Raw genomic sequence first — 10,600 nt, 5'->3', positions numbered from 1 at the left:
TTGTTTAATGATATAACATTGTATTAAATAGGTTAAAACTGATGCCAAGAAGGAAAAAAATAAACAGATATGACTTTAGGCTCGAATAAGTACCTGCTAAATAGTTAGATTTAACATATTTTTCTTCATATTTCCTGGGAAAGTGCTGCCACCACCCTCTTACTTTGTATTATTTCAGCTCCACTTGTCAAAAAAGAAATATGTAGAAATTTGCGAAGGAAAATTTATGAAAGGTTGTGAATAGGGTACTCGAATCCATACCCAAGAAACAACTGTCCGAAAAAAATACAATATTAAAAATTTTCAGAAGTGTTTGCTAAATGACATATATATTGACCGGTACATTTATAATGTCAATGAACTAATCCACAAGACATTATTTTCCTAAAATATATATATTTGTTCTGAACAATTGTTACCTTATTCCGTCCATATGTTTTTCACCAAATGCGCGTACACCATCGACTCTATTATTCTTGTGCCCCATCCTATTTCATGTTCATTTTATCATTAATTTCATGTTCGTCACTATGATATAGCTACACTGTTACTGCTTGAGCTTTAAACATCAATCCGTTAATCCGTTGTAGTCGTAAACTGTCACTAAGTTTTGAAAGAAAAAAGATGAAAAAAGTATTCAATTTCCAATATTACGTGTCAGTTTACTTCTACAAATTATATATCAATGAATTGGGTCAAAATGGAAGAAGCTTGTGCATAATTACCTTCCGTCACGAACATTCTATTCAGAAGAATAAAGTACCACGTTGAAAGGATGTTTTTTTTTGTTTTTGTTTTTTGCTTTTTTCAGTTTCGTTTGAGACGTGTATGGTTAAGTGTATAAAAGTCAACTTGTTGGTCGCGTAATTTCATTTCTGGACCGGGACTGAAAGATCTGAAAGTAAGTTTGCCTATTTAGTTAGAACATGAAAAGCATTACTAAATGAATGTATTTTAGCCAATGTGTATTGAAAATAATTCGGTAATAGCCTCCTATCAGTCCTCTATCCTGCGGGAAAATCATTATATAACATTATTGAATGCTGCTTATCGCATCTGCAAAAAATTGGATCATAGGATCATGTCCAATGTTTCCAACCTTTTTTGTCATAAATTGATGATAATACCATGCGGGAAATCGATTATGTCACCTTGCAAGTAAATTTTGAATGCGCAAGAAAAAATACAGATTATAACTAAAGAGTGATTTGTGTATTAAAAACGCGTTACATTTAACTGACTTATTTCCAATTCAGAAATAGTTATAGAAACCAGCTTTTGTACATTGAAAAAGACGAATACTGTTATTCGGTAGGTCTTTCAACACCCATTCCATTGACAGTGTCTGAAATTTGTATGGATTGGTACGTAATTAGAGCAAACTTTGTTGTAAATATATTTTGCCATATTATAGCTCCAACTGAGTGAAAGAAATTTCCATTATTAAGGTTTACTAGACAACGATGTTTTAACAGTTGATTTTATCACTGAATATGTTTTTCTTGCAGAATCAATTAGCAATTATCAGCATTATGAGAATAACAATTATTGTATTAATTGTTCTGGTAGCTTTGTCTGGTGAGTATTAGTGCACTAAAATGTATGTTAATATAGTATTTGTTTCAATGTTATGTACCTGTAATTGTATGTTAACATGGTATTTGTTTATATTTTATTTACCTGTAGTAGTATGTTAATGTGGTATTTGTTTCTATTTTATTTACCTGTAATAATATGTTAATATGGTATTTGTTTCTATGTTATTTACCTGTAGTAGTATGTTAGTACGGTATTTGTTTCTATGTTATTTACCTGTAGTTGGATGTCAATATTGTATTTATTTCTATGTTGTTTACCTGTAGTTGGTTGTTAATATTGTATTTGTTTCTATATTGTTTACCTGTAGTAGTATGTTAGTACGGTATTTGTTTCTATTTTATTTACCTGTAATAATGTGTTAATATGGTATTTGTTTCTATGTCATTAAACTGTAGTAGTATGTTAATATGGTATTTGTTTCTATTTTATTTACCTGTAATAATATGTTAATATGGTATTTGTTTCTATGTTATTTACCTGTAGTAGTATGTTAGTACGGTATTTGTTTCTATTTTATTTACCTGTAGTTGGATATTAATATTGTATTTATTTCTATGTTGTTTACCTGTAGTTGGATGTTAGTACGGTATTTGTTTCTATTTTATTTACCTGTAATAATAATATGTTAATATGGTATTTGTTTCTATGTTATTTACCTGTAGTAGTATGTTAGTACGGTATTTGTTTCTATTTTATTTACCTGTAATAATATGTTAATATGGTATTTGTTTCTATGGTATTTACCTGTAGTAGTATGTTAATATGGTAATTGTTTCTATTTTATTTACCTGTAATAATATGTTAATATGGTATTTGTTTCTATGTTATTTACCTGTAGTAGTATGTTAGTACGGTATTTGTTTCTATTTTATTTACCTGTAATAATATGTTAATATGGTATTTGTTTCTATGTTATTTACCTCTTGTAGTATGTTAGTACAGTATTTGTTTCTATTTTATTTACCTGTAGTAGTATGTTAATATTGTATTTGTCTCTAAGTTATTTATCTGTAGTTGGATGTTAATATTGTATTTGTTTCTATGTAATTTACCTGTAGTAGTATGTTAGTACGGTATTTGTTTCTATGTTATTTACCTCTTGTAGTATGTTAGTACGGTATTTGTTTCTATTTTATTTACCTGTAATAATATGTTAGTATGATATTTGTTTCTATGTTATTTACCTCTAGTAGTATGTTAGTACGGTATTTGTTTCTATTTTATTTACCTGTAGTTGGATATTAATATTGTATTTATTTCTATGTTGTTTACCTGTAGTAGTATGTTAGTACTGTATTTGTTTCTATTTTATTTACCTGTAATAATATGTTAATATGGTATTTGTTTCTGTGTTATTTACCTGTAGTAGTAGGTTAATATGGTAATTGTTTCTATTTTATTTACCTGTAATAATATGTTAATATGGTATTTGTTTCTATGTTATTTACCTCTTGTAGTATGTTAGTACGGTATTTGTTTCTATTTTATTTACCTGTAGTAGTATGTTAATATTGTATTTGTCTCTAAGTTATTTATCTGTAGTTGGATGTTAATATTGTATTTGTTTCTATGTTATTTACCTGTAGTAGTATGTTAATATTGTATTTGTCTCTAAGTTATTTATCTGTAGTTGGATGTTAATATTGTATTTGTTTCTATGTTATTTACCTGTAGTAGTATGTTAGTACGGTATTTGTTTCTATTTTATTTACCTGTAGTTGGATATTAATATTGTATTTATTTCTATGTTGTTTACCTGTAGTAGTATGTTAGTACGGTATTTGTTTCTATTTTATTTACCTGTAATAATATGTTAATATGGTATTTGTTTCTATGTTATTTACCTGTAGTAGTATGTTAATATGGTAATTGTTTCTATTTTATTTACCTGTAATAATATGTTAATATGGTATTTGTTTCTATGTTATTTACCTGTAGTAGTATGTTAGTACGGTATTTGTTTCTATTTTATTTACCTGTAATAATATGTTAATATGGTATTTGTTTCTATGTTATTTACCTCTTGTAGTATGTTAGTACGGTATTTGTTTCTATTTTATTTACCTGTAGTAGTATGTTAATATTGTATTTGTCTCTAAGTTATTTATCTGTAGTTGGATGTTAATATTGTATTTCTTTCTATGTTATTTACCTGTAGTAGTATGTTAGTACGGTATTTGTTTCTATGGTACCTACCTGTAGTAGTATGTTAGTACGGTATTTGTTTCTATGTTATTTACCTGTAGTAGTAAGCTGTACCTGACCCATTGACATATTAGTATAACTCAAAGGTTCTATATCCAACGACCCGTTTATTTTTGTGTTTAGTGGTTCTTATATAAGATTTATATTTTTTTGGTACTTACTATCATGAATCCAATGATTGCCAAATAGGACGCCAAACACATTATTAGACATTCGTTATAAAAAGTTCTAATAATACGAGTATCAGGAATTTCAAAGGAGTGTATACAACTGACCTGTCAAGTATTATTCTCATTTATATTAAAATAAATATTAATGCTGATTTTACACCTCAAAGTTCACACTAAGTGCAAACAAACCTATGTATATATCTAAAATATCTACATACACGTAAGACATGCCCTAAATATAACAAATGATACATGAATTGTATGTAGAATTTAATTTACATTTTCCCCCAATCTACTGTCAATAAAAACAGGTAGCCTACCCTATCGGTACACATGATCCATTCTGTGAGTTTTAGGTGAAGTCCGAATTGCTCTAATGTTTTATTGCGTTTGTCGCTTTTCTTTTTTCCAGTCATTATCTCCTGAATTTAAGTTCTTCTTGACGTTCGAGTCCTGGTTCAATTGATTTTCCTTTTCCTTGCAATCCTTAACTTGACGGTCATATGGGCCGCTTTTACTAAATTTTCAAAATGAAAATAAAACAGGTTTTGTTTCAATCAGAAGTGAAACTATGGTATCTATCTATACGTTTAGTTTAAATTGCATATCAGTTTTACCTAAATTTCCAAATAATATGGAACATAATCTAAAAACCAGACTCATCAATCGTTTTTTTGTGTCTTTGGATCGTAAAATGTTCTATAACTAGACAATATCTGACTTTTTTTTGAGAAACGGGCAAAATTATCCAAGGTGTCTTTCTTGTATAAAGTTTTACTTTATAATTTCTACAAGAATCAAGAACTTCATACTATGTAAATGGGATACCATTACTGGCAATAACAGCAATTAAAACGTTCAATTATTCACAAAGATATTTATAAGCTCTTGAATGTATTCCATTGTTTCTGGATCTTGGGTTTGAATCTCTGATAATAACAAAATTTTCAACGTTATCTGTAGATAATGTCACCATGTGTCCTGAACAGATGTAACAGGAGCAACCCACTAACCATTGCTTAGCACTTTTGACTAATTGTAACCTTGATCCAAGAAAACAGATTGAGTATAATTTACTTTGACATTAAGTAAATGGGCGGTATGGGTATCCATTGTTACTCGTAACACTCCCTTATCCGCTTTTCTGGATGTTGATTAAAAAAAAATTGGCATTAATATAGCAATGACATTGTATTCTTTATATTTTGAATCTTATCGAAAAGTTTTGATTGTATCTGAAAAAAGTCCCAAATATATTATCCATTCTTCTTAACCTATTAATGATTTTAATGAAATTTAAGAAAACAGTTATCAGGTTTTGTCATTTTGTACCTAGTGTTTCAATTGGTTTGGGTTATCATGAATGAACCATTGGCTAAGTTAAGTGAAAATGATGCAAGTTTAATAACGTTTGAATTAAAATTAGATTTACTTTGAACCAGGTAGATGTTATGCATTTCGCATCTACAACTTATCATTGACTCCTTAATGGAAATATTTAGAAAGATAATCAAATGGTTATTTTGTCATTTTGCTATTTTCTTATGAAACTGGCGATTGTTATAGGTTTCTTCCACTTTGCCATGTACTCTGGTAAGAAAGCTAGTCTTGTAATTCTTTTATCTTTCAGCTGTTACTATTCCAGAAGCCGAAGCCATAAAGAAATTGTCTCAATGCAACAATTACGACAAGAAAGGACCATTTAGATATTTTCGAAAACAATGCAAAGCTTGCTGTCAGAATGCAAAATGCGTTGATGGCATATACCGTAACTCTAGATGTCTCTGCATTTGTTCTAGATGGTAGGTTTCTTGTTTTGTTATCGTCTGAATATGGCTGAAATATTGCTGCTCGGACGTTAAACCCCAACATACAAACAAACAATCTTGTTTTTTTATATTGGTTTTATTTTGAAATTATTCAAAAATGCTGACTTAAAATACACATTTACCTTTGTATCAAAAATAATTACCCAATTTCTTCCAGAAAAAATCCAAAAATAAAAATAAGGTGGCTGCATATTAACTTTATTCCAAACGAAAATATCAAACATTAAAAAGTAATCAAGGGAACCAAAATGCTAAAGGAAAATGACGAAATTGTAATCAATAAATCAAAACAAGATTACGTGAGCTTACTTTTCGGGTGTCTATGCTCCCAGTTTTTATTGGAGTCTGCGTTGCTCAATTACTTTTGCCTCTCTGTTTAGGTTGTTTCATCTTCTTTTTGAAATCTTTTCCCTTCACATACATTCGTTTGACTACTGCTGGAATCTTGTTTTCCTGGATCACTCATAATATAGTGGAATGTGTTGAAAATAACAAGGTCTGAATGGGTTAAATATCTTGTTAAGTGAGCATGGGCAATGATAATCTAAATAATCTAAAACAATAGGAAATCTAAGTTTAATCGAATAATTCGTTATCTAAACAAATCCTAACCTTATATTCTAATGCTGCATCCATTAAACGGAGTTAGAATTATTACATTGCATAGCATTATTCCTTGAAATATGATTCAACTGCATTGAGCGTTGGTAAATGCGAATGCAAATATGGCATTTAGGCTTTGGAAATGGAGCAAACCATGTGGGGAAAGTGAATCTTCTGTAAGTAGGCATTATTTACAATTGAATTTCATTTTTTTTATTTCAGGTAAATCAATAACTGATGTTGACAACTGCAATATGCCACGACAAAGCAATTTAATGAAAAATAAAATGATTTTGAATTGTTTTCATGTGTTACATGTTAAGGGAAGTTTACCGTTAAATAGCTTTATTGTTTCAACTGCGCATTTACACCAATTATCATCCCCCTATAACCCATGGTCACCAACCCATTTCCCAATTGTAATTTCTCTATTCCCCATAGAAAAATCCCAACCCCCATAGAATCCCCATTATATTTTCTTGATCAAATATTACATTATCAAAATGATTTCTATATTTTTAAATTCTTCAAAATATATTATATTTTATAAAATATAAAATTTTATTTTAGATGAAATACACTCACAGCTTTGTATCAATAAAAAACTTAAAGAACTAAAGCCTCAATCTTCCCAGCATACCATCCCAATCCTCAATCGATATTCCCTTCCCTTAATACCATATAATTGGAAGTTTTTACTATAAAAGTACTGTAAAAATAGACTTTTAATGCAAAGGCTATTTTCAGGTAAAAAATGAATGCACTTCATGATCTGTATATCAACACTTAACATTAGACAATTTTAATTATCGTATTTAAGAATACATAAGCACTTAATACTCTCAAGGACAGGATGGATTTGGTAAGAAAATTCAACTTTACAGATAAGTTATATCAGTTTGATATTAAGTCTTAACTACACCCCAACTCTGGAAGAGACGCGAGGTTGCAAATTTGCGATGCAAATTTGGTCGCACACTCAGCAGGATTCGCACCAATTATCTTCCCTGACATATATTACCACACCTCCTGCACTAAGTCCGTTGCTCTAGACCACTCGGCCAACCAGCTATATCAAAATATAGCTTTAGTTAACTGCGTGATATTCAGCCACGACAAATATATAATAAATATATGAAGTCTAATGGGATTTTGAGACTGTTTACTAGCTAGTACAATACGATATAGACACAAACGCAAAACATTTACAAGAAAATATAAATGTGCACAATTTCAGTCGACGTATGCCTTATTCAGTGCTAAGCATAAACTGAGAGTGTTATATATAAGGTCATAAACACTTCCAATAATGTTAGAATTGTCAAATTTGCAGAGGGCCCTAAAAAACTTGGCCAGCTAGGCTATATAAAAATATAGCTTTCGCTGGCCGGGTCATTCCACCATTGTAGGATTAATCTAAGATTGGAACTTGATATATGTTGTATGGTTCCCAACGATGTTAGAACTGTCAAATTTTCGTAGCACTTTTTTGGTCGTTCCCCCCTGTGGGACTCGAACTCGTGCTGCTGTGACATCTATGGCAACACCGCCTACACAAAGTCCAGTACGCTTGACCATTCCACCAGCTAGACTATTGAAACTATAGCTTTTGCTGGCCGGGTCATTCCTCTTTGTTGGTTTAGTGTTCCATAGAAATACGCAAATATATATAAGACATATTTTTAAAATCTACACTATCATTTTCATCTCGATGAATTATCTTCCAGATTTTTATAAATAGTAGAAAGGTTTATGCTGTTGTACCCGTTTAGAAAAGCATTTCATTTTTTTAGGTTTATTGGGATTAATTATTAAGATCATTTTAAATGAAAAATGTGAAGGGTATAAATTTGAAGGTGAAAATAATATGTAAGAAACATTCTCGTCCTATATTAAAATGTTAAAAAAATGTGTTATTTATAAATGTTCTTTTTTAGAATGGAAAGCAGTACCTGTATTTATCATTACTATGGAGCACGCCCTATGGTTGCACTCTTGTTTATTGGGAATAGCCGGCATACATGTAATAAACAAACGTGTCAATGACTTAACATCTCGAGTCAGTTGATTAATCCGATACTATGATATTGTATTTATCAACGCACCTTTCTATATAAAAAAAAATAAATAAAAGAAAACATTAAAAATGCCTACACATATTGTTTTCTTATTTAATCTAATTTATTACATTCTGTTTAGGTACATGTACAATGAAGTATAAAACGCTGCGTAGCTTGAGAAAATTGCATCTATCGGGCACGTGCCAATAATCCATTGAGTAACACCCATTGTCCCAGTCTTGGATGTCCACAGAGAGTAAATCAGTGTTGGCAGTACAGTGTTGTGGTTTTTCTTTATGTTTTTTATTATAATGAAAAAGGAATTAAATGGTCTGAGTGAGAAGTTGTGTTTAATTATTCAAAGCAGAAAAAATACTTTTATTTAATAGGACATGTCACTATTTTCTGTGCATTTGAGTTTTTTAGTATGTTGTAGGGCGCGGTCTTGGATAGGGTAGTGAGTAAGCAAAAAATTGCTTGAGACAGGCGACTAGTTTTCCTCGCTAACATAATAATATATATAAGTTTTTATATATATATAATCTGTTTTATATATATTTTATCGCCTCTTTTGACAGAGCATCTGTATTTACCGAGGACCGAATCCCTACTTGAAGCGTTTTACTTATCTTATTCCGTTATAAATTTTGAACAAAATTGTGCAGATAAGAGCGTGAAACCTTTCCCTTGGACCCCCTCTCCAAAGCACCTTTAAAAAACATTCGGTTGCGCCTCTAAATGTATTTTTAAAAACTAATCTGATTCCGTGCGTCTAAACACTACTCAGGAGTCACGAGTGCATTCGGAAACAGATGAAAACAATCGACTAGATATTTGTATGTGATGTTCATCCATTCACCACTGACTTTATATACGAAAAAAACAAGATACAAAACTAAATTATTTACGCTATTTAGACGATATCTATTATATCTTTCAACCGATCCGACACGTGTCGGAAATCATTATCCATGAAATCGCAATACATCTATTGCTTTAAAATGGTATGATAATTTAGAAAAAAATAATAGTTGTCTTCACCCCCCTTCCATAGAAACGGAACAGAACGGAGGGACACACCCAGCACCTTATATTTATAAAAACAATTTGTAATCGTTTGACAATTGACTGATTATGATTTAACGTCCTTTGACAGAAAGGACGAGCATTTCAGACTTATTAATCGAACAGACCCTGCTGTGAACAAGTGTTACTGCCAAAACAAAGTAAGTCGACTCTATTGTAAATAGTAACTCTAGTAAAACGCAGACAAGTGATTGCAAAATCTTAAGAGTTACATGTATCACAATTTACATGCTAAAAACCATACTCGTTTCAGTTGTGTACGTTTTAACAGCAAAATAAGTCATACTAGTCATCTGGGGTGTACATGTAAGGGGGTTGTTTCTCTAGTGTACAACCTATTCTTTTTTGAAATGGCAGTTTTGTTGAAATACTGACATCGATTTTATTCTTACTGAATGAACTTGGACGAACGAACGGATCTCGAGATATGATGTGGGTCGATTGACTTGTCATTGGACTTTTTAAAAGTGACATAACAAGGTAAATGGACTTTTAGCGGCATTTTAGAATTTGCATAAGGTCATTGAAAGGGACAAAATATTCCGTGCTTTGTAAAAATGTGCTTTATTTCATACAACATAACCTATTAACTACAAAATCTTTCACAATATGACACGTATCTAAAACTTTGGGTTGAATGCGTTTACGGAAGTTACCGCCCTTGGACTTAGACTATGTCAGACAGTTCAAAGTGTTCCAATTTTGTTTTGTAATGCTTTTACCAATTTTGTTTTTTTTTTATATTTGTCACTCTACATGGACAGTCTGTACATGTATCTATCAATTAAATAAAATAGAAAGCAATGAGTAAAAATTCTTGTGAAAAACTACGGTAAATAGATTAATACTTCATTATTTTGCACTTAGTTGTTTGGTTAAAAAAAACATGTACATATCAGAAGCATGCACATATATATATTGTAAAGACTGGATTCTTATATCATAATATACAAATACTCTATAGCATTGTCCCGGATTGCATATTCACATGCAGTGATGAATGTACAGATGTACTTGGTTGTATGACATGTAAAATAATGTGATGATT

The 10,600-nt window shown here is 30.6% G+C and overlaps 1 long non-coding RNA gene across 1 annotated transcript; it reads left to right on the top strand.

Moving 5' to 3' along the window:
• Positions 1-680: 680 nt before the first annotated feature.
• On the top strand, positions 681-6,709 carry LOC148596529 (uncharacterized). Its single transcript, XR_015919187.1, has 4 exons — positions 681-901; positions 1,509-1,578; positions 5,605-5,776; positions 6,629-6,709. It is a non-coding gene; the product is annotated as an uncharacterized LOC148596529 (long non-coding RNA).
• The last annotated feature ends 3,891 nt before the right edge of the window (positions 6,710-10,600 follow it).

Source organism: Perna viridis, chromosome 15 (assembly GCF_037379345.1).
Source record: "Perna viridis isolate PV_CMFRI_1.1 ecotype Kerala chromosome 15, ASM3737934v1, whole genome shotgun sequence".
Classification (NCBI taxonomy): Eukaryota; Metazoa; Mollusca; class Bivalvia; order Mytilida; family Mytilidae; genus Perna; species Perna viridis.
This window is presented reverse-complemented; position numbering and strand designations above follow the sequence as displayed.